General features: G+C 40.2%; 1 pseudogene; it reads right to left on the bottom strand.

Annotated features, from left to right (window-relative positions):
* Positions 1 to 9,737: 9,737 nt before the first annotated feature.
* Positions 9,738 to 24,381, bottom strand: LOC102153854 (annotated as a pseudogene).
* Between the last annotated feature and the right edge of the window lie 1,407 nt (positions 24,382 to 25,788).

Below are 25,788 nucleotides of genomic sequence, written 5' to 3' on the forward strand. Positions count from 1 at the left end.
TTTACCTCTACCCCTCCCTGGCATGCTCACTCACTCTCTCTCTCAACTAAATAAATCTTAAAAGAGAGAGAGAGAGAGACTTGCAAGCCTGGATCTTAACCCCATTTTACAGATGAGGAAATTGATTTGTGAATATTCTGTGCCCCCTGCTGGCTAGCACAAAGAACTGACCTACCTCTTTCCCACTAACTCCTTTCCTCCACCCAGGGGTCGGAACCTCTACATTTGTTTATCTACTCATCTTTAATTGCTTAATTACATCTCAGGTAATCTTGCCTTCATACAAATACAAACCTCTGTGCTCTTTGCATTATCCTTTCACCTCTTTCTTCTAAATGTTGTCCAATCACCTCAGGAAATGTCATTCTTAATTTCTTTGAGTTTTGGTTTATTCATCTATAAAACAGGACAACTTAACAGGCTAGACGTGAAGTTTCAGTCTGATTAGGTATTTCAAAGCATGTTGTAATCTATAAATTTATAATCTCTGAATTTCAATGTGAGATATTAATTACATTTCTCTAGAGAATGCTCATTATTGGAGGAAGATATTTAGTGGAGAACCACAGGGCTTTGTCCTTGACCATATTCTATTCAACTATGTGTCAATAATTGGAAAAAGTCATAAAAAGTATGCTTGTTAAATTCATATATATGATAAATCTAGAGAGCACTATAGAAATTTTGACAGGTTGAAACAATTGGTTAAAATCAGTGAGATTATATTTAATCAATGTAAGTGTAAAGTTTTCGTTTAAACTCAGAGGATTGTAAAAGCACAGATTAGGGGAAGATTGAAATTGTTGGTATTAAAGGGAAAACACTGTTTTGGTAATATTAGTACTGGATTATGACTGCTAAAACCCTAAGAGGCATGTAAACCATATTAATAGAGATGCACTGTCCTGGTCAGGGTGGTGATGGCCCTGATAACTCTTTAGCGACAAGCTGAACTAGTGTTACAGGCATTACATTTTAAAGACCATTCATGTTATGAAAACTTTCAAACATACACAAATGTAGGGAGCGTAATATGAATGCCCACATACCCCTTTCTCGAATTCAACAATCATTAACATTTTGCTACTTGCTTGATCTAGCCTCCTTTAGCTTTCTTGCATGAGTGTTTAATTAATGAATGGATTAATTTTTTAGAGACAGTGTGAGCAGGGGGAAGAGCAGAGGGAGAGGGAAAAAGAATCTTAAGCAGGCTCCGTTTTCAGTGTAGAGCCTGATGTGGGCTTGATCTCACAACCCTGAAGTCATGACCTGAGCCGAAATTGAGTTGAATACTTAACCAACTGAGCCATCCAGGCACCCTGATTGGGTATTTTAAAGCAGATTCCAGACTTCCTGTCATTTCATCCCTGAATACTTTAATTCATATCTCTAAAAAACATGGGCATTTCCTTATATAACCATGATGGCATTACCACACCTACCAAATTAACAATAACTCTGTCTTATCTAATATCCACTCCATATTCAAATTTCCCAGATTGCCTTGGAGACTTTTTTTTTTTTGCCTTGGAGACTTTTGCTTTGCCAGAAGTAGCATCCAATCAAGGTTCACTACATTTATTTGTTTTTTTTTTTTACTACATTTATTTGAAATGACTCTTAAATCTCGTCTAAACTAGAGCAGTCTCCCATCAATTACTCCCTCTCATTGTCTTCTCAAAAAAAAAAAAAAGTCAGTTGTCCTGTCTAATATTCTAGATTTTCTGATTGCTTTCTTGTGGTGCCATTTAACTTGTTCCTCTATCCCCTAGATTTCGTGTTTATAGCTCTAGCTCTATAATTTTGATTAGATGCAGTTTATAGATATTTTTGGCAAGACTAATTCATGGGTCCTATGGTGTACTTCCTATTGCATCCCATCAGGAGGTGCACAGTGGCTGGTTTATCCTACTCTTAAGTTATGCTAAAACTCCACCAGTGTGCTCAGGTGGTGACAGTGAACATTGCCTCTTTTAAGGCATCACAGACAAATTAGAGTATGATCCAATGAGGTACACTGATGGTGAAAGTTTGCAAACCTTGTGGTGTCAGGAATTCATGAAGAGATTGAGAAGTCTTGGTGATTGTTTTCTATTGCTGCCATGATAAATAACCATAAATTTATGGCTTAACACAACAACCATTTATTATTGTCTTACAGTTCTGGAGGTCAGAAGTCTCGGTAGACTTGATTGCATTCTCAGATCAGTGCCTCATAAGGCCCAAATCAAGGTGTTGACAGGGCTCTGTCTCTTATAGGAGGCTCTCAGGAAGAATCTGTTTCCAAGTTCCTTCAAGTGTTGACTGAATCCAGTTCCTTGTGGTTGTAGGGGTGAGGACCAGTTTCGTTGCTATCTGTCAGCTGGGGCAAGTCTTTGGTCCTAAATGTTGCCTTCATTCCTTCTCCTGCTGTCTGTGTGGCTTTCCTTCAGCAATAGCTGGTTGAGTGCCTCTCAAGCTTTGAGTCTTTCCGGCTTCTGTTGCATCTCTCTTGCCTCCAGCTGGAGAAAGTTCTCTGCTTTGTAAGAGCTCATGGGATTAGATTGGCCCCACCTGGTTAATCCAAACTAATCTCCCTAATTTTAAGGTCCTTAACCCCACTTTCATCTGCAAAGTCCCTTCTACCCTTTGCCATGTAACGTAACAGGTTCCCAGGGTTAGAGAATTGACATCTTTGGTGGACCACCGTGGGGTTAAATAAGGTTGGTGGAATTTGCTAACTGACTTCAAATGTTTGCCTCAAAGTCATGGGGAGGCAGGCTTGGATGCACTATAAGGCAATACTTTTGGAAGACCTCAGCTCTGCCAGAACAGTAGTGCCTTACCAGTAATGTCATGTCATGCAGTGGCTGGCCAGTCCATATGTCAACCATTCAGGAGGCAAGCCCCCTACAGTGGTTCACAAGTAGATAGTGTAAAACAGTGGTTAAGGGCACAGACTCTGGCTAATAGTGGTGAAGAAGAGCCAGACTGCCTAAGGTTGAAAACTGAGTTTGGCTTTGGCCAATCATTTCACCTCTCTTTGCCTCAGTTTTCTGATCTGTGAAGTGGACATGCTAATCCAACCTTCAAGGGTTAGTTATTATTTTCTGAAAGGATATTTTATGCAAGTCACTTGAAAGTTCAAATTCCTGTAGATAAGGACAGTGGGGTTTATCCATAGTTGTTTCCATCATTTTTGCAAGGCCATTTTATATATTTGCAACATATTTTCTTAACACACAGATTAACAGAATCTTGGTTACCAGAAAATGATTATATGTCATTACAAAGTAAAACTTCGATGCTGAAAAATTTCCTATTTCCCAAGAAACAGAAAACAAATCCAAAGTCTTTTTAAGAAAGATGTTATTTATTTATTTGGGAGAAACAGAGAGCATGAGCAGGGAGAAGAGCAGAAGGACAGAGAGAAACAGACTCCCCAGTGGACAGGGAACTCAGCGTGAGGCTGGATCCCAGCACCTCAGCATCGTGACCTGAGCCCAAGGCAGACACTTACCCTTACTTACCCTGCTGAGCCACCAGGTACCCCTAAAAAAATCCAAAGTTCTTTGCATAGTATTCAAGGTCCAGCTTTCCAGCCCAAGCTTACTTTACAGTGCAGCCTTGGGTGTGGCCATGTATCATCTTGGGGTCTTTGCTTATGCTGTGTTTTTCTTGCATGGCATGGCTTTTTCTTCTGTCCTCCACTGGTTTTCTCTCTACACATTCTCTAGTACTTGGTTTAAATTATTTCTTTTCCATGAAGCCTTTCCCCAAAGTCAAAACTCATGTTTTTCTTTTACTTTTATGCTTGTATTTGTAATTAGTGGTTTATATGTATGTTTCCCTATTAGATTGCAAGTTCATTAAGGGCAAGATCTTATTTATCTCAGTTCTCTGTCCAGCACAGCATTTTTTATGGAATATATTCAAATATATGGGGGTATCTGGCTGGTACAGTTGGAAGAGCACGTGACTCTTGATTTTAAGGTTGTGGGCCCCAGCCCTACATTGGGTGTAGAGATAAGGTAAATGAATAAATTAAAAAAAATAAACCTAGGGGCACCTGGGTGGCTTAGTGGTTGAGTGCCTGCCTTTGGCTCAGGTCATTTTCCGGGGTCCTGGGATCGAGTTCCGCATCAAGTTCCCTGCAGGAAGTCTGTTTCTCCCTCTATGTCTCTACCTGTCTCTGTGTGTCTCTCATGAATAAATAAATAAAATTTTAAAAATATATAAATCTATACATATGCTCAAATATTTGTTGATTATGGTCTGTTAGAATGCCCACTAGACTTGAAATCAGAAAAACTCTTTGTTTTTTTGTTCAAAAAATGTAGAGACTATATAACCTTAGGCAAGTTATTTAACATCTGTGCCTTAATGTGCCCTTCTTCAAAGTGGGCGTGATTATACCTATCTCATGGGATATTGGCTTATAACATATGTGGAAGTGCTTAATACTGCCTTGTATGTTGTATGGCATGTAGATACATGTAGTTTCTTCCCTCTAATGTTTATACCACTAAACACTGAACTATAATTTAATGATGTTCAAACACAAAGAATTATAGCAGTAAATTCAGGATTGTTGTCCTAATTATGAAATCGCTTATGAATTTGCACATGTTTTTTCCCGCAAAAGAAACCACTTAACTTTTAAAATAAAGATTACTAGTTTTATCTTTACTGGATAAGCCAATGTATCCAATATTCTCTAGAGACTAACTCGACAGGGAAATTTAGATAGATTGATAGGTAGGTAGACACACGGAAATACAGATACATCTCCAGAAATTATAGATTGATAACTTTACACAAAAAATATGAAATTTCTGCATGACAAAAAATACCATAAACAATGTTTTTGAAAGTCCAATAAATGGGAAAAATATTTACAATGCATAAAACAGAGGACTATATTTTTAAATATAATAAGAGTTCATAGAAATCAATGTGAAAGGGTGCCTGGCTGGCTTAGTCAGAAGAACACGTGGCTCTTGACTCAGGGTCGTGAGTTCGAGCCCCATGTTGGTGTAGAGGTTACTTAAGAAAATAAACTTAGGGACGTCTGGGTGGCTCAGCACTTAAGCGTCTGCCTTCAGCCCAGGGCATGATCCTGGAGTCACAGGATGGAGTTTCACATCAGGCTCCCTGCATGGAGCCTGCTTCTCCCTCTGCCTGTGTCTCTGCCTCTCTCTGTGTCTCTCATAAATAAATAAATAAATAAATAAATAAATAAATAAATAAATAAATAGTTTTTTAAAAAAAGAAAAGAAAACTTAAAAAAATCAATATGATTGACTTACTTCACTCAGTGTAATACCCTCCAGTTCTATCCACATTGAAGCAAATGGTAGGTATTTGTCATTTCTAATGGCTAATCTTCCATTGTATACATAGAACACAGCTTCTTTTTTTTTTTTTCCATTCATCTTTCGATGGACACCGAGGCTCCTTCCACAGTTTGGCTATTGTGGACATTGCTGCTATAAACATCGGGGTGCAGGTGTCCTGGCGTTTCATTGCATCTGTATCTTTGGGGTAAATCCCCAGCAGTGCAATTGCTGGGTCATAGGGTAGCTCCATTTTTACCTCTTTGAGGAACCTCCACACAGTTTTCCAGAGTGGCTCTTCCAGTTCACATTCCCACCAACAGTGAAAGAGCGTTCCCCTTTCTCCATATCCTCTCCAACATTTGTTGTTTCCTGTCTTGTTAATTTTCCCCATTCTCACTGGTTTGAGGTGGTATCTCATTGTGGTTTTTTTTTTTAAGTATTTTTTTAATGCTTATTTATTTATGATAGTCACACACACACACAGAGAGAGAGAGGCAGAGACACAGGCAGAGGGAGAAGCAGGCTCCATGCACCGGGAGCCCGACGTGGGATTCAATCCCGGGTCTCCAGGATCGCGCCCTGGACCAAAGGCAGGCGCCAAACTGCTGCGCCACCCAGGGATCCCTCATTGTGGTTTTTATTTGTATTTCCTTGATGGCCAGTGATGCGGAGCATTTTCTCATGTGCTTGTTGGTCATGTCTATGTCTTCTTTGGTGAAATTTCTGTTCATGTCTTTTGCCCATTTCATGATTGGATTGTTTATTTCTTTGCTGTTGAGTTTAATAAATTCTTTATAGATCTTGGATACTAGCCCTTTATCTGATATGTCATTTGCAAATATCTTCTCCCATTTTGTAGGTTGTCTTTTAGTTTGGTTGACTGTTTCTTTGGCTGTGCAGAAGCTTCTTATCTGGATGAAGTCCCAGTCGTTCATTTTTGCTTTTGTTTCCCTTGCCTTCATAGATGTATCTTGCAAGAAGTTGTTGTGGCCAAGTTAAAAAGGGTGTTGCCTGTGTTCTCCTTTAGGATTCTGATGGATTCTTGTCTCACATTTAGATCTTTCATCCATTTTGAGTTTAACTTTGTGTGTGGTGTAAGAGAATGGTCTAGTTTCATTCTTCTGCACGTGGCTGTCCAGTTTTACCAGCACCATTTATTGAAGAGACTGTCCTTTTTTACAGTGGATGGTCTTTCCTGCTTTGTCAAATATTAGTTAACCATAGAGTTGAGGGCCCATTTCTGGGTTCTCTATTCTGTTCCATTGATCTATGTGTCTGTTTTTGTGCCATTACCATACTGTGTTGATGATCACAGCTTTGGGAAATATCAGTGAGGGTGACAGAACAGGAGAGACTCCTAACTCCTAACTCTGGGAAACGAACAAGAGGTAGTGGAAAGGGAGGTGGGCAGGGGGATGGGGTGACTGGGTGACGGGCACTGAGGGGGGCACTTGATGGGATGAGCACTAGATGTTATGTTATATGTTGGCAAATCGAGCTCCAATAAAAAATATACAAAAAAATTAAGCAGAAAAAATAAAAAAATCTTTAAAAAATTCAATATGAGGGGATCCCTGGGTGGCTCAGCAGTTTAGTGCTTGCCTTCATCCCGGAGCGTGGTCCTCGAGTCCCAGGATTGAATCCCATATTGGGCTCCTTGCATGGAGCCTGCTTCTCCCTCTGCCTGTGTCTCTGCCTCTCTCTCTCTCTCTCTCTCTCTCTCTCTGTCTCTCATGAATAAATAAATAAAATATTTTTAAAATAACAATTTTTAAATTAAAAAATCAATATGAAAAAGTAAAAGAATCCAATAGAAAACAGTAAGTAAAGCCTATGAATAGATAGTTCATAAAAAATATGTCTGTATGTTGGTAAATTGAACACCAATAAAAAATAAATTTATTAAATAAAAAATATGAATTGGTTGAAAATAAATATAGAAAAGATGCTCAATCTCATTAACAGTTAAGGTCATTCAAGTGAAAATAATATTGACATAGCATTTATTTTCCTCATCAGATTGTCAAATATTGAGAAGTTGGATAAAGGGCCAGAATCAACCATAGTGTAGGAAAATGGACATTCTCATATATTGTTGATAAGAGAGTAAGCTGGGTAGTCCTTTTTTTTGGGGGGGGTAGTCTTTTTATAGGATAATCTGGCAGGATCCATAAAAATTAAAAAGAATACTCTTTGACTCAGAAACTCCACTTTTAGTATTTATTCTTATAGATAATTGCATATATGATATTAACATATACATATAATTCATTGCATCATTTATCATAGCAAAAATTTTTAACAAACTAGAAATAGCCTAAATTTCTATATAAAGGGCTGCTTATTTATTTTTTCCCGCTGAAATTAGTTTTATTATCCATGTTATTTTCAGACATAAGAGAACTGAGGCTCAGGGGCATTGGATTTTAGTAAGTTATAGAACAAAGTAGTTAAAGCTTATTGTGCACTTTCTGGAGTTACATAGAAATGGAATCATTCAGAACATGCTCCTAAAGTTTGTATGATTCCTTTACTGTTATTTATTTTTATTTAAAATCAACCAGCCAAGATATAGAACATCATTAGTTTCAGATGTAGTTTTCAATAATCCATTAGTTGCATATAACACAAAAGGAGGCTGTTTATTTATGTTTTTAATTTATTTTTTTTGGTGTTCAATTTGCCAACATATAGAATAACACCCAGTGCTCATCCCATCAAGTGCCCCCCTCAGTGCTCGTCACCCAGTCACCCCCACCCCCCGCCCACCTCCCTTTCTACCACCCCTTGTTCGTTTCCCAGAGTTAAGAGTCTCTCATGTTCTGTCTCCCTTTCTGATATTTCCCACTCATTTTTTCTCAAAAGGGGGCTGTTTAAATAAATTACAGTGCACCCATGTGTAATGGAATACTTATGCAGCCATTAACATGAATTGTCTATATTTGTTGACATGGAGAAATGTCTAATAAATATAAAGTACAAAAATCTTAGTAGAGTAGGATTTATATCTATAAAAGAACATACATAAATGTCTATTCCTGTATATCCAGTTTATTTCTGAAGGAAACACAAGAAACTTTTACAAATCATAACCTCTAAGGAGCAGGAGAGTTACTGAGAAGAAGTACAGAGAGGAAATAGGAAACCAGAAATCTTTTTCTGTCTCCCCTCTCTCTTTCCTTTTATCAAGGGTATGTATGACTGTTAGAATAACCAGTCTCAAAAGAAAAAAAAGAATAACCAGTCTTATTTATTTATTTATTTATTTATTTATTTATTTATTTATTGAGAGATAGCAAGCACAAGAGTGGAGGGAGGATCAGAGGGAAAGGAGAGAGAATCTCAAACAGGCTCCACACTCAAGACAGAGCCCAGGGGCAGCCCTGGTGGCTCAGCGGTTTAACGCCGCCTTCAGCCCAGGGCCTGATCATGGAGACCCGGGATCCAGTCCCATGTCGGGTTCTCTGCATGGAGCCTGCTTCTCCCTCTGCCTGTGTCTCTGCTTCTGTGTGTGTGTGTGTGTGTGTGTGTGTGTGTGTCTCATGAATAAATAAATAAAATCTTAAAAAAAAAGACAGAGCCCAATGTGAGGCTTGATCCCAGGACCCTCAGCTTATGACCTGAGCTGAAATCAAGAGTCAGGCACTTAACCAACTGAGCCCCCCATGTGCCCCAATAACAACCAGTCATAAAATATTATGTCGGGGTCTCATTGGATGATTGGATAATTTGGAAATATTGTTCTCCTTCTCTAGTTGAAAGTTAAAAGGATCACAATTTCCATACTTTGATAATAATAAGTTATATTGATTTCTGGTATATATAAATCAACGTCCTGTTGGATGTTTTGAAGAAGAAACCATCAGAAAGCAGATGATCAGCTCCTGAGACAGGACTTGACACATGGTAAGTGCTCAATAAGTGTTAGCTATTGTTATTGTTGTTAATCTTTGATTGTTATCAGCCTTCCACTAACTTGCTGTGTGACCTTAGCCATGTCAACTCTCTCCTCTGGGACTTGTTTTCTCTGACTGCATAGTAAACAAGGTTGAACCAAATATGATATTCTGTGACTCTTTGGGACAAGGTTTCCTCATCCCCCACCTTGCTGTACCTCTCTTGGCTGGAAAAGTAGAAGGTACACTATTGATTATGTAGAAGATTCCTGGCTACTCATTCCTCAAAGAGTCCACCCCAGTTTTCAAGAACTCAAACGCTGTGCTGTGTAATAAAGGGCCCAGTCTGGCTGGGTGTTATACTGTGATCTTGAAGTTAAAAATAGTTACTTTTTCACTTGAAGTGATGAAGAAAGATCTGTAAGGTCATTGAATCAGGAAGCTGCTTAGCTTTGCAGGCAATAGTGAGCTTATTTCCATTAATGTGAGGGGAAGTGAGGAGCAGGGAGAAGAAATCTCCAAGTCAGAGAAGTGCTGTAAAACTCTCGGCAGCCCCTTTGGTGTAGAGTAATGCCTGGTGCAATTCAGGCCTGCCCACCAGCTTGACTCCTTTCTTCCTAAAAGTCATAAACTCAGAAAACTCATTGAGAGGGCTTTCCCCCACTATGAGAGTTCATCTACCCATTTATAACGAAAAGCATGGGAATGTCAAATTGTCAGGGACCAGAGAGATCGTGAGGCAGTGGTCTTCATGATGAAGTCCTACACCACAGAGGTATTCATGTGAGAAAATGGGACAAATGTCACCCACCAATTCAATGAAGTGAAGGAATTCTGTCACTCCCTGGCAAGCAAGAGGTCATTTTATTCCTCAGGGATGCTTGCTGGATTCTTTGGAAAAAGAAGGCCTACCTCTTCCCAGCCCTTCTTGGCCTCTCCCTTATACAAAGGCCAGTGGTATAAGAGTATTTCCCAATATATTTTAAAATTGTTTTGTCTGCTGCTGTGGCTTCAGAGACTCATTTGGGGATAAATGTACATGAAGGAATCAATATGCAAAAAGAAGAGGCAACAGCAAATGTAGGTGTCGTTTCTTCTTCCAGTTCTGAAGCCATTGGACTGGAGCTAGTGGTTGATGTCTCCAGCCACTTTGAAACGTCTCTGCAATATCTGCCATGTAAATTAGATACAAATACCCATGACCTCAAGTGAACTAATGAGCAGCTCCCCTGCAACAGAGCTCACCATGAAGATGTGTAGCATTTCATTATGTATTTCAAAGGGGGAAATCAATGAAAGAGACCAAACACAACTGCAATTAAAGCAAAGAAAATTATTAGGATTAGGACTGACTAGGGGGGAAAATTTGGTTTTTCTGCTCTTTTTTTTTTTAATTCTGCTTTCTTATTCTAGATGCTTCCTTCCCCCTTGGCATACGGCAGGTAAGAGATGTTTGTGAAGTTTAAAAAAATCATCAGGATCTTGACATTTATGATGATAAGAACAAGCCCTTCAATCAGTGATACTAATGCTATAAGTACCCCGGCACTTTATCATTAAACGGTGATGATTTTCTGCTGCAGGGAGTCAGGATGCTGGCCATACATTATTGAAGCAGCAAAGAAGACAAAGCATCCTCATTTTATGTCAAATCATTTTTTTAAATAAGAGCTTTATTTTTTGATTTTTTAAGTAAGCTCTAGGCCCAATGTGGGGCTTGAACTCACAACCCCAAGATCAAGATTTGCACCCTCCACTAACTGAGCCAGCCAGGCACCCCTCAAATCACCTTTTCTATCATCTTCCCTCTGCCCCAGGGTACCCCAAACACGGCCACTTGCTCTTCTCAAGATCTGAGCAATCTCCAAGCTTTATTTAAAAGGTATTTTTGTCACCATGTTAATTAATTGAATTTAAATGACATTAAAAAATTTAAAGATATTTTTGTATAATAACAAGAATGAAAACAGTAATACTACTTATACATAGGAATGGCTTCCATGTGCTACTGTGAGAGTGGCATTTTAGAAGCTTTCTATGGTATCTCATTCATTCTTCATATCCACCTTGGGAGATTTGCTTATTTATTCCTCTTTTATAGTTAGGGGAAGAGAGATACATACAGAAAGACAAAATATCTCAATTGAGGTCACTTAGCTAGTGAGTGAGTTGGAATCTGCATTCAGTGTATGCTGTGAAGCAGCCTGAATAGTGGTTAAGAAGAGCACATTTACAGCCCCACTCTGTGTGTGTGTATGTGTGTGTATGCAAAGGAAGTATTTTCTTGGATTTAGCACTGATATCTGATATTTAGCACTGATATCTGTCTGTTTCTGAGACAGAAACAAAGAGGCATCAGTATATCACATGCAAAATGAATATTGGATGCCCTAAATCTCCCCAGGAAAGATGACAACTGGCTGCGTGGCCTGCTGTGTACCTGTTACAAACAACGCTCTGAGATGGATTCTTCCCTTAAGGCTCTTGAGCCCTAGATAGCAAACACTTGAACCTCCATGCTAACCACATGCTTCTACTTGCACCAACTTTGGTGTCACTTACTGCTGGCCAGTGAGATCTTCTACTCCTTAGTATGTGTCACTTCTCCCCCACTTCCCCTAGTCTGCACCCTCCCCCATTTCTCCTGAGAGGACAGTTTCTGTGACTATCTCTTATATTTTTATACATAGAAAAGAACTCTGTGAGTGGTGCCTGGGTGGCTCAGTAGGTTAAACATCCAACTTCAGCTCAGGTCATTATCTCTGGATCCTGGGATCCAGCCCCAGGTCAGACTCTGCACTCAGCAGGGAGCCTACTTCTCCCTCTCCCTCAGCCCCTCCCACCCTGCTCATTCTCTCTCTCTCTCTAATAAATAAATAAAGACGTACATACATAAATAAATAAATATTTTTTAAAAGATAGAAAAGAAAAGAACTCTGTGAGGTGTGAAAGCAGGTCCTTTTGGACAATTCCTCCTGGCCAGATACAATGTCCTTGCCACAGGAAGCCCATAGAAGTCAACTCTGTGTGTTCCCAAAATTGCCCCTTGGTAATTTGGACACCTGGGGTCTGAAATCTTGAGTTTTACAAAAGGAGACACATGGGACCGCAGTAGTCCCGGGAATGGCTTTAAAGCTTTATTAAATAAGATCAAAATTCGTAAAGAAAGGCTCAAAAGATCTCACTTCTCCTTTGCAGACTTTGTAAAGAAATGTCCTTATGGATCATTTAGTATAGGCAAGAAGTAGGACGACAGGAAGTTTTCCATTTAATTAGCTGCATTAGACAGAACTCTAAAATGGCCCCCACGATCCCCACCCCCTGGTATCCATGCCCTGTGTAATCTCTTCTCCTTGAATGTGGGAGGAGTTGTGAATATAAAGTGCTTTCATTCCTACAATTAATTTATGGCCTATGGCAAAGGTGAAGGAAATTTGCAGATGTAATTAAGGTCCCAGATCATTACTCTGAATTAATCAAAAGGGAGAGTATTCTGGATGGGCCTGACCTAATCAGGTGAGACCTTTGAAAGAAGGTCCAGGCCTTCCAAGAGGGAGAGATTTGAAGCCAGAGAATTGCTTTCCTGCTGGCTTTAAGGAATCTAAACTGTTTTGTTATAAAGAGAGCCATAGGGCGGGGAATATTGGGTACCCGGTAGGCATAGTTTTGCAGTTATTGACTGAAAAAATGAGTGAACTTCCATTTTCTCAAATCACCATCCTCCTCAGTCTTTCCACAGGTTGTGGTTTTTGTCCCTGCCATCTCATATATTTCTCTATGTAGAAAATAACTCTGTGAAGTGTGTAATCAGGTCCTTCTGGAGAAGACCATCTGGCCATATGCAGTCTCTTTGCCAAAACAAGCCCATAGAAGTCAACTCTGGATGTGTATGTGGAATTGTGCTTTGATTTTGGCTTCCCAGACAGAGGGCAATCTTATTCTGATGTGATGAGGCTTTGAAAAGTAAGCTGCCATAGAAAAGATCTGTCGTTTCTATATGTTTCCGGTTAATGTAATTCTTTTTAAAACTTTTTATTTTAAAAAATTCAAGTGCAGCAAGATCCATGGCTGTTCAAGAATAACTTTTTTTTTTAAGCTTCAAGACTAGTAAGGAAGTGTGTCAGAACACAGTTGCTGGGTTGCTAAGGAGTGCAGAACAAAATAAGACATCTATGCATTGAACAGGAGACAGTCATCCAGAAAGACAATAAGATTCATCCCATTAATGGAAATATGTAATTAACAAGCTGCTGGATGTCAGTCTGTAGTGAGAACCATGGTTTGGGCTCTTGCCTCCTATAGAGTGGCAGTCTTGTCACTGTCTTCTGGTCCCCGGTGGGAGTGGCACATATACATGTACAAAAGGAAGTAAGCCTCCCCAGCCTTGTGGAATCTTTGATGCTTGAGACCACAGTCCAAGCTATATGAATAAGTAGACAAGAATGATACTTTCCTCCTGGACTCTAATCTTTTTTCAATTTCAACAAATACGTTTTTGCTGGCCCTATTAACTAGAACAATAATCACAAATCGGGGGAAATGGTCTGCCAGCACACTTTACTGCTGCCATTTCTGTGACTGCCTAGTATGTATATATGGTGAGTACTCCCTTTAGCACCTGCATAGCTTTTTGCAGTTTATATATAGCTTCATGCACATTATCTAGTGTTGATTGTCATTCGCAAGACAATACCAGAAATTCAGTATCATATGCAGGGCAGGTATTACCATCCCCTTTTTACCAATGATGAAACTGAGTAGCCTGCATAAGGTCACATGGCTGCTAAAATGGATGGAAGATAAACTTTAAATGGTCTTAATGAAGAATTCTGGTAATAAGGTATATAAAGACACACTCACATACTTGTGCTCACACACCTTACTTGCCTCTTGTTTGGCAATCTAAACAAGGGGCTGGGCAAATCCTCATGACAACCCACCTAGCTGTACTCCTGGGAAAGCATTATCTGCTATGTGGAGAGAGTGCTCTCTCTTCTCTGCCATGTGATGGTTCTAACATTAGAAATAGACTAATGGACTCAAATCATAAGACCTTGCCTTTTCTGCTTTTTGGGGAGCACACTGTAGGGATGAGATAAGGTGGGACTGGGGCATGGGTACCCATATCCTTTTTTCCTGAGCCCCAGAAGTGCAGATTGACTATGGCTAGGTTCAGATTAGAACTTCCTTTTTTTTAAAGAACTTCCTTTACTTGACCGTTTTGTGAACCAATTCATTATTGCTACTGAGCTTCCAGTTAACAAGAAAGAAATCACAGAATGCATCACTTCATTCTTGCATCCTTATCAAGCATACAGTGATTCATGATTCAACCATTCCACTGTGTTCTGGACACTGAACTAAGAGCTGAGAATAAAACTTCAAATGAGAAAGATTCATGCTTCAGGAAGCTTATAGCTAAGAGGTTTCTTCCGAATGAGCCAATAGGAAAGAAGAGTGGCAAATGGGTTTGTGAATGGTCTTCAATGCATTTCCTACTTTGTAATGATACATTTCTAATAATCAGACAATACAAACTCAGCCCCCAGGAGAGGGGGTGAGACATTTCTTTACAGGTTCATGTTTTACCTTAAAAATTCATGCTAAAAATTTGTATTTTACTGTATGTTTATTTTTGATAAAAGCTCCTTTTTCCTTCAATAGCTAATAAAATTCCCAATCCAGAAGGTACTCCATGTTTACCTTGTGGTTTAAAGTCACTCCAAACACATCGCTAAGGGATACCTGTGTCCAGTTGAAATAGCTTGGTAACTGAAGTCCAAGGTCATTTCTTGCTGGAACCTTGTATGGGCCTTGAATGAGTAAACTCCCAGGTCTTGGATCCCTCGTTATCCTCTCTTGTCAGTATTTTCGCTAAATCCCCATGCCCCACCCCCATCCTGCATATTCTTAAGAAATGGCAAGCACAATTAGGTTTTTCTGTGTTCAAAATTTAAAATATTGCTTGTTAACTGAGCACTTACTATGTGGCAGGTACTAAGCTCAGTGTTTCATATGTAGGTTGCATTTAGTCTTAAAATCCAGCTCACGGGGTAGACATTGTTATAATTACCACTTTCCAGAGAAGGAAATCGAGTCTTAGAGGTAAAGCAAATTTTAGGATAAAATTTGCCATTTCAAAAAATGTTTCAAATACACTCCTGGCCTCTGAGGACTATACTCCCGGGCTACTGGGGCTAACATAATACTTTTTCTTTACCATAGGAGCATTTGGGTAAAATACTTGCAGAAACAATAGACTAGCTGATATTTAAGGTTCTCTTCAGCTCTGACATTCTATAATTCCATTGACCCTCTTTGCATTTAATTATGTTGATTTTTCTTTCTCCCCTTTGCTCAGCTCAAAAAATACCCTTCCTTTGTCCGTGCGCAGGAGATGGACTATTGAATAGAAAGCACAATAACAAATCCTTATGATTATTCCAATGTCACTCTAAAATATTTATCATCTTGGTAAATCTCAAGCTATCACAACAGCTCATGGTGCAACAATGACTATCATACTAACACCACTAAAATAGATATAACGGAGAATGATGCTTGTTAAGCTCATAATGATTCTGTTCTCAAAGGACTTGCAATTCATCTCCTTTATGTGGCTTGATTGCCTACCACGTCCTGCAGGTTTGGGTATACTCCTTTTTGGTTTCATGTAATAACACGATATTCACAAACTGCAATGCAGCCCTCATCATGCCAATCAAGAATGCAAATAGAGAGCTAGCTGACTGTGTGATCTGAATTTTCTACTTGTTTAGAAGGATATAAACATGGGGAGAATATGGATCTGCTGTGTAATGGCTTAAAAGTAATCAGACTTTCCATTCAAATTAAGTCAAAGAAGGTTATTTCAATATTTCACCATACCTTTCATTTAACAAGGTTTTTCTAAAATTACTAAGCTACTTGCTGAAGAACACCTATAATTTCTTAGATGGAAAAAGTCAGTAATTAGAATCATTTCATTTGGAAAACCTTTTTAAACATAAGGTTATAAGCAAGATCTTTCTCAACTCATATGGGGGTTATGTCCTGATAAACCCATCATAAGCTGAAAATATCGAAAATATTGTAAGTTGAAAATGTAATACACTTAGCCTCCTGCATGTTATAGCTTAGCCTAGCTTCCCTTAGACGTGCTCAGAACACTTACATGAGTTTACAGTTGGGCAAAATCATCTAACACAAACCATATGTTATGATAAAGCGTTGACTATCTCATGTAATTTACTGAATACTGTGCTGAAAGTGAAAAACAGATGGCCATATGGGTGCAGAATGGTTGTCAGTGTGTCTGTTGTTTACTCCCATAATCGCATGGCTGTCTGGGAGCTGCCCAGCATCACGAGAGAATCATACTGTAAATCACTAGCCCAGAAAAAGATCCAAATTCAAACTTGAAGTACAGTTTCTACTGAATGCATATGGCTTTCTCACCCACCATACAGTGAAAAACATGTAAGCTGACCCATCATAAGTTGGGGAACCATCTGTAGTTAGATGTTATTCTGACCTTCAATAATATGTCTTATGCATTCTGCAGAATGGTCTTGGGTACTTGTTCTCTTGTTAATGCTGAGTTGGCATATATATCTCACTCTTAGATTCTTAGATTATCAGTTGTCATGGGTTTGGGAGACTGGGAATAATAAACTCTAAGTAAGCTGGGCCAGATATAAAAATTATTTGTCTTTGGTGATTTAGAAGACATGATAGTTCCTTATGCACATCGTTGTAAATGTGAATTCTCTTTGAATAGCAGATGTGAAGAGTTAGATTGAGGATGTAATGACCTGATGACATGCCCAAAACTTGCTTTTTAGAACAAGCCCTGAGGATCTGTTTGTTTCTTTTTTTTTTAATTTTTATTTATTTATGATAGTCACACAGAGAGAGAGAGAGAGGCAGAGACACAGGCAGAGGGAGAAGCAGGCTCCATGCACCGGGAGCCCGATGTGGGATTCGATCCCGGGTCTCCAGGATCGCGCCCTGGACCAAAGGCAGGCGCCAAACTGCTGCGCCACCCAGGGATCCCTGATCTGTTTGTTTCTATGTTATTCGTCTCTCTCAAAAACAGAATGTATGATATCCAAATTGATAACCTCCTGGGCCACACAGTATGTGTGCCTTTCTAGAAATTTCATTATTGCCCTAAAGGCTGAAGCAGGAACTTTGCAAAATTATTTGCTTCATTCCCTCAAAAATCTTCCCCTACATATCCTCAGCTTAACTTTTGACTTTCTACTATTCATAAGCAAATTCTTTGTTATTATTTTTACACCCAGAGAGTTTTCAGGTTAAATCTACTGAGCTCTCTGCTTCTTTTACTTGTGTCAAGTTTATCGATCAGGCAATTTCAAGAATTTATGCTGTTGTAGTTTAGAATGATTTCTGTTCTTCTAGGGTCGAGTATTGAGCACTTCCACTTTCTTATGAAATCTTTCCTGCTAAACATTTTACACTCCAAGTAAGGCCCCGGTCCATGACTCACCCTATAAGCAGGGAGATGATGATAAAGATCGCCTCCAATGAGAAGTAGCACAGGAATAGCTCTCGTTTTATGAGCCTTTCTTTCTTTATAGCCCTTTCTCTAGATGTATTGAACATGTTGAAACAATTAGGAAGAAAACCTCTTGATCTATTCATTGAATTATATTATTCATTATAAACAACAGATAAATGTGTGGCGCCTCAGAAAGTTCTGAAATTATTCTATGTTATAATCACCAAAGGCTTTATCCAATGAGAGTCCATAGCAGGAAGAATGATCAATCCAACTTGTTTTTTTCTCTGTATAAAATCCTCACAAATGGGATCCCCTTATCTGCTAGGGTAAAAGTAGGCAAGGATAGTCCATTTTTTAAAAAATATTTTATTTATTTATTTGAGAGAGAGAGAGAGAGAGCATGAGCATGAGCGAGAGAGCATGAGGGGCAGAGGGAGAGAGAGAAGCAGACTCCGGGAGCCTGAAGCGGGACTTGATCCCAAGACCCCGGGATCATGACCTGAGCTGAAGGCAGACGCTTAATGACTGAGCCACCCAGGTTCCCCAAGTATAGTCCATTTTCTTTTTTTTTTAGATTTTATTTATTTATTCATGAGAGACACAGAGGGAAAGGGGGAGAGAGAGAGAGAGAGAGAGAGAGAGAGAGAGAGAGAGAGAAGAGAGGGGCAGAGACACAGGCAGAGGGAGAAGCAGGCTCCATGCAGGGAGCCTGATGTGGGACTTGATCCCGAGTCTCCAGGATCAAGCTCTGGGCCAAAGGCAGCACTAAACCGCTGAGCTACCTGGGCTGCCCAGGATAGTCCATTTTCATCCACCTGTAGGATGATTGTTTGCAAGACTGACCATGTTCAGAAATTATGTGTCCAAGTAAATCACCAAAAAAAAAAAATGTTTCCAGGCTTTATTCTGTTCTACTCCCATTTAATGAAATCAGAGACACAACTGTTAGAATTGGGAAGAGCCTTAGAAATGAGACAACCAAATGTCCTCAGCTTACAAAGGAGACAACCAAAATCTCATGAGGAAAAGTGACTTGCCCAAAGTCATACAGATGAAGGAGAGTGAGATTATAGCTCCAGGCTTCAGATTCCCTATCCATAGATGACTTTGTTCTCTCCCTCCCACTCCCCAATAAGCCCTAGGAATTAAAAATACAACTTGAGAACTATTTTAATTACTCGGTTCAGGAATGCTGTGAAAAGGCTGCGATTAGGTGGAGCTTTAGGGCTCTCGCCCTCTTGGATATGTACAACTCAAATGTACTCAATTTCGGGGCACCTGGGGGGCTTGGTAGTTTCAGTGTCAGGCTCTGGATGTTGGCCCATGATTTCAGGGTCATGATCTCGGGGACGTGAGATTGAGCTTTGCTTTGGGCTCTGTGCTGGACATGGAATCTGCTTAAGATTCTGTCTCTCTCCTTCTTCCTCTACCCCTTGCTCCCACCCCACCCTACCCCAAAAGGTACTCTATCTAACAAAATTGCTGAGGAAGGTCAGCTCCAAATTGTCACTTGCAATTGGAATGCCACCTCTAAGTCACCACTTTGTAGCAATCCTAAGGTTCTTACTTCACTGTCCTAGCTGGGCTGTTTCATCTTTGGTTCCTCCCTATTTACTCTAGCTGGTCCCTAGTCAGTGTGTCTACACCCAGGGCTTCCCAGCTGTGGCACTATTAACATTTGGGGCTGGATGATTTTTGTTGTAGTGGGCTGTCCTGTGCCTCGTAGGATGGTTAGCAGTATCCTGGTTCCTACTAGATCCCAGGAGTTGGACAAAATGTAAGGTTTTTCATAGGCAGGAAGGCTGGGCAAGAAGTTCTTAGTGAAAGAAAAGAAAGGATTGTTTTAGGTGAGGACAGTTGCTCTTTTGAGGGGGTAGGAACAGTGGGGTTTTTATCATGCCAGTTACCTCACCAGTGCGGACCTGGAAATTTCAGACTGACTAGTAAAAGGTCACCTTCTTGCGAGAGGTTGAAACTGTATTTAAGTCCTGGTTTGCCGATGTTTGAGGGTAGGGGCAAATGTATCCATTTGGGGCTTGGGTTTTTTGTTTTTTTGTTTTTTTTTTGTTTTTTTTTTTTTTTACTTTTGTAACATGGCTTTGGAAGTGAGTCCTAGGGAGAGACTGCAAGAGTTTGGAGGCATGAGCTAGAACAAGGCCAGATTGCCATGAGTAGGCTGTTAAGGGCCATTCTGGTAAATGCTTCGAAGGAAAAGAGGAGAGCTGTCACCTTCGAAAACACCTCAGTGATATCGAGCAGAATGTCATGTCGGTAGAAATAGGGACAATGAAGGGCATCCTGATGTCTCAGATGGAAATGAGGAATGTGGTTTTGGGCAATGGAGGAAAGGCCATCCTTGTTTTAAAGTGGCAAAGAACCTGGAACTGTGTTTGTGTCCTGGTGTTTGTGGAAAATAGAGCTTGCAAGTGAGGAGTTGGATATATGGTTGAGAAAATCTCTAAGCAAAGTATTCAAGAAACAGCTAAGTTCCTCCTGAAAGCTTATAGTAAAGTTTGAGAAAAAAGAAGTGAATTAAAGATGGAATTGTTGTACAAAATACAAGCAAACACAAAGAAACAAAGAAAGCATATCTTAAAAATATCTTGAGGGGCACCTGGGTGGCTCAGGGGGGTTGAGTGTCAGACTCTTGATCTCAGCTCAGGTCTTGATCTCAGGGTCGTGAGTTCAAGCTCAGCATTGGGCTTGGAGCCTACTTAAAAAAAAAAAAGATTTGGAAAGTTCTATGCCTACCCTTAGGGAAAGAGAGAAAGGTCCAGCAAGAACACTGAGGGTACGGCCAAGCAACCATTTGATAAGGAGATTAGCAGGAACCGCCCTCTCAACAGAAGTCAAGAGCATTCTCCAAGACAATGGAAGAATGACCCTCAAGGCAGTTCGGTTGAGCATGAGTTGTCACACCCCTTAACAAGTTCAGAGTCCTTCCTTGGAGGGAGGGGGCAGAGGGGCTTTCAACAAGAGGTGCTACCTGTGCCTACAAGTCTCTGGCTCCCCGTCCTGCACTCTGATGCCTAATTCCTTGGCCACTAGCAGGTGCTGCTTTGGGGGACCCCAGGGTGTCGAGGGCCACAGTAGCTGCCCCTTCAGAGGCACAGATGACAAACTTTAGTGGCTTCCTGGCTGCTCCATCTTTGTCAGCACAATGAGTGCACAAGCCTAGGGAGGTGTGGCTGCCCCATCTAGGTTTCAAAGGATGTCACCTCCTGCAGCCACAGGGGCCATACCACCGGAGAGACCCACTGTGGGTTCTTCCCGCAGAGCCATTGTGGTGACTTTGTCACCACAGTGGGTCTAGAAGGCAGAGCACTAAGCCGTGGAGGATTATTCACAAGCCTTAAGATTTAACGTTGTTTGCTCCATTAGGTTTTGGATTTACCTAGGACCTGTCACTTCTTTCTTCTCTCTCCCACTGGAATGGAAATGCCTGTCCCACTACTGTATTTTGGCTTTATTTTTTATTTAAATTCAATTAGCCTGTGGAGGCCGAGAAAAATTAAGGCCATCCCACCTAAAGTTTAGCATTAACACAAGTACAGCCATCTTAGGCCCCTGTGAATAAGAGCTGAACTTTATGGGAAAAACTGCAGAATGTCCTCAATGTCCTTGGCAGGTAATCCCATATCAGAAAGACAACAGAGCTCAGAATTGCCCTCAGCAGAGAATCCCATATCAGAAAGACAACAGAGCCCACGCCCATGGTAGAAAGTCTCATATTAGAATGAGAACAGAGCTCAATGCCCTTGAAAGCCCCACATCAGAATGTAAACAGAACTTGGAGAAATTCTTCCACCCCTTCTGAAAATCCCCTAGACCAGCCTATAAAAAACCCAGCTGTAACCCACTTCGAGGTCCAAGTCCCTGCTCCGCTGTGTCGGGTATACTTGGACCCAAGCTCGAGCTTGTACATAAACCCTCGTGCGCTTGCATCGGTGTTGGCTCCTTGGTGGTTTCTCGGATTCGCAATCTTGGGCACAACAAGCCAACATATAGTACCTCATTAGTTTCAGATGTAGTTTTCAGTAATCCATCTGTTGCGTGGAACACCCAGTGCTCATCCTACCACGTGCCCTCCTTAATGTCCATCACCCAGTTACCCCATCACCCAAGCCCCCTCCCCTCTAGCAACCCTCAGTTTGTTTCCCAGAGTTAAGAGTCTCTCATGGTTTGCCTCCCTTTCTGATCCACTACTGTGTTTTGGAAACCTGCAATGTGTTTGGTTTCACATGTTCACAGTTGGAGAGGAATTTGCCCCAGGATAAGTCATGAGTCTCACTCAGATGCGCTTTAGATGGTTTTGGTTGAAACTTTCAAGTTAGACTTTAGAATTGGTGCTGTAGTGACTTAAGACTTTGGGGGCTATTGAATTGGAATGTATTTCGCATGTAAAAAAAAGACATGAATGGGGGGGTGATTCTATTCACTATATTCTATTCTATTCACTATTCACTATAGAGTGAATATTTGTGTTCCCCCAAAATTCATCTGTCGAAACTTAATTCCCAATGTGGTGGTATTTGAAGGTGGAGCCTTTGTGAGGTGATTAGGTTATGAGAGGAGAGCCATCATGAGTGGGTTTAGCACCCTTGTAAAAGAGGCCTCTTCCTCCATGTGAAGACACAAGTGAATTCTCACCAGAAACTGAATCTATTGTTCCTTGATCTTGAACTTCCCAGCCTCCAGAACTGCGAGAAACAAATGTTTGATATTTAAGCCAATTAGTATATGGTATTGTCAACTGCAAGGCCCATTCATCTGCCTCAGTTCTTGAGTTTGGCCAAGAAAGAATTCAGAGCCAAACTCTTAAGCAAGCAAGGATTTAATAGCAGTTGAACCAAAAGTACACTCTTGAGATAGGAGGGTGGGCAGGCCCAGAGGTGGCAGCTGTGTGGGGGTGGGGGTGGAGAGTCAGGGTTGTTTTTTCTTTTTACATTTGAATAGATTATGGGTCAGAGCTAGAGCAGTGTCTGACTAAGGTCACAGCCAATCATCTAAGGGACTTCTACCAGTTGGGAAGGGAAGTTCTTGGCCTTATATGGTCCTTGTCAGAATGGTTAGGCAGACATTCTCTGCCGATTGGGGCAGAGGTAAAACCACAATTCAATGTATTATAATGAAGCTATAGGTTTCTTTAGGGCAGGGGTCATAGCAAAGAACACAAGTGCATCCCCTGGGTTCTGTCCCTGCTATCTGGCACTTGGCCTCCACCCTTTCATCAGTGGGAAAGCATTTGTTCCCTGTTCATATCTAGCTGTCAATCAGTATTTTTGTTATAACAGTCTGCATAGATTTTTTTAAAGATTTATTTATTCATTTATTCATGAGAAACAGAGAGAAAGAGAGAGAGAGAGAGACAGAGGGAGAAGCAGGCTCCATGCAGGGAGCCCGACATGAGACTTGATCCTGGGTCGAAGGCGGCGCTAAACCGCTAAGCCACCCAGACTGCCCTGCATAGATTTTTTTTTTAAGATTTTATTTACTTATTCCTGAGAGACACACAGAGAGAGGCAGAGACACAGGCAGAGAGAGAAGCAGGCTCCATGCAGGGAGCCCAATGTGGGACTCAATCCTGGGACTCGAGGATCATGTCCTGGGCTGAAGGCAGGCACTCAACCACTGAGCCACCCAGGCATCCCAACAATCTGCATAGATTAAGACAAAGATGGTCAGGGGTGTCTGGATGACTCAGCAGGTTAAGCATCTGCCTTTGGCTCAGGTCTTAATCCCAGGGTCCTGGGATGGAGCCCCATGTCAGGCTCCCTGCTCAGCCAGGAGCCTGCTTTGTCTCTGCTCCTCCCCTGCTCATGCTTTCTCTATCTCTCTCTATCAAATAAATAAATAAAATCTTAAAAAAAAGACAAAGATGTTCAGTGACCAGGAATAAGATCATTACATGAAAACCCTAAGCAATTGCTGGAGTTGAGATGGCAATTTGATTCTAAGCTTTGCAGAGGTCAAGGAAAAGGAGGAAAACCTAATCCAATAAATCAATTTTTAATTTAATTTATAATATATAATATGCATGTCATAATACATAATTTAATTAGCATATAAATATAATAAATATATACAATATGATAATATATGATAATATTGTGCTATATAATAAACATAATGTAATATATTAAATAATATAATTTAAATGATTACTTAATCACATTAATTAATCACACTCATAGATGACAAGCAAATTCCTTTTTTTTTTTTTTTGGTTTTATATATCTTTATTTGACAATCAGCGATCAGTTCTCATCCACATTAACTGTAGATTTTTGAAAGTGGTGATGGGTATCTAGGTAACCAGTGTGTAGAGCTTATTTGTATTTGTATTTGTATTTGTAGAGCTTGTTACTTTTCTGGACAGCTGCACATGGATATGGTATGGAACATTCCTTATTCCTTTGGCCCAGACAGTTTTGTTGAGCCTGGTGTTGAGGCGCATATCTGGAGTTCCCATTTCATTCATGGTAAATTTCTGGATCTCTTTGAGTGCTCAAGGGGTACGCTTCTTGAAACCCACTCCATGAATATGCTTGTGAATGTTGATGGTGTATTCTCTGGTCACTACCTCAGTGATGGCAGAACGGCCCTTCTTTTTTTTGCTGTCCTTCTTTGAGGGAGCCATTCTGCTGGGCCCTGGTTAGAAAGGAAGCACAAATTCCTTTTTCTAAGAGCAAGGCAATTTTTTTAGATACTAGGATCTTGGAGAATTATTTGCTAGATACTTGTAAAAAGAATACTTTCTTAGTACTAATGAAATGCGACTTTCTCTTTTTAACCCTTCAACACAGGCTTTCTTATCCTTCAATAAAGGTAGCAAGCATTCTAGTAAAAGCAATCCCAAATACTGACATCCAAACATAAAACTCAGATTATGGTTTGCAAAGACCTGTCTTCAACAGCTTCCACGGAATCCCCTGGGCCCCAGGTGTTTAACTGGAGGTGGAAGAGGGAGTGTGAAGGCAATGAGTGTTAATTTCTAGTCATTTCACTTCTGAGTGATGGCAATGATGGGATGGTTGCCACCAAGGCTCACAGTAAGTACATGCATCTCCCAGTGGTCATCATCTCAACTCTCTGGTATCTGAGTCTAGGACAAAACTGACTAGTGAGGTTAAGCTCTGAGATCAAATCTGCCTCTATTACTTCCTACAGTGTAACTTTAGGGGAATCTATTAACCTTTTTTTGGGCCTTATTATATATATGGGGATAATACTAGTAGTACTTACTTTAGAGGGTTGTTTTAAGAGCCAGTGAGAAAATCTGCATAAAAGAGGTTGGCACAGCATACATGCTCACTAAATATTTAGTAGACATTGTTTGTGATTCAAACCCCAAATCCTAAAGAGGTCAGTAACTATCGCTCTGCAGTTTCCTGGCCAACGAGTGCACAGTTATCTTAAACATTAAATTCGAACTTCCTTTGCATTGAATGCTCTAGTAGAAGGGGAAAATGATAACAAAGATATTATTTTAGAAGTTAAGATTAATAAGTTCTTTCTCTTTGGTTTATTTTCATTTCTTAAATGTTAGAAATCAACTAGCTTCAGGCACTATAAAAAATAAAGACAAGGTAATTTGTCATGAACTATTTGTCCATATTACAGAAACTGAAAAACAAAAAACTTTCATAAAATGCAAAATCAAAACCATGTGGTCTTGTATTCAGGGACTTCCAAGAACACATGCTGATCTGTAAATAAAGATATGTAGAAATAAGAATGTCCTCATACATAGAAAAATACACAAACTTAAAACCAAAACAGATAGATATTCTCTTTCTGATCTAAATCTGATGGACCCGAAGTAAGACATAAATTAGCAGATGATATATTTAAAGTAGACAGTTGCTAACAAGTCATGCCAAAGAATCATTCTTGAAAATTAACCAAGGCGGGGTGACACAAAGCTAACCCCAACTGCAGCAGTTTCGGCGCCAAATTCAGAGGACTAAAGAAGAAAACATTTGAAGTGATTTTGTAGATAAGGCTTTTATTTGAAACTTTTAAAATGGATTAGTATTTACAGACT

The sequence above is a fragment of the Canis lupus genome, chromosome X (assembly GCF_011100685.1).
Source record: "Canis lupus familiaris isolate Mischka breed German Shepherd chromosome X, alternate assembly UU_Cfam_GSD_1.0, whole genome shotgun sequence".
NCBI lineage: Eukaryota > Metazoa > Chordata > Mammalia > Carnivora > Canidae > Canis > Canis lupus.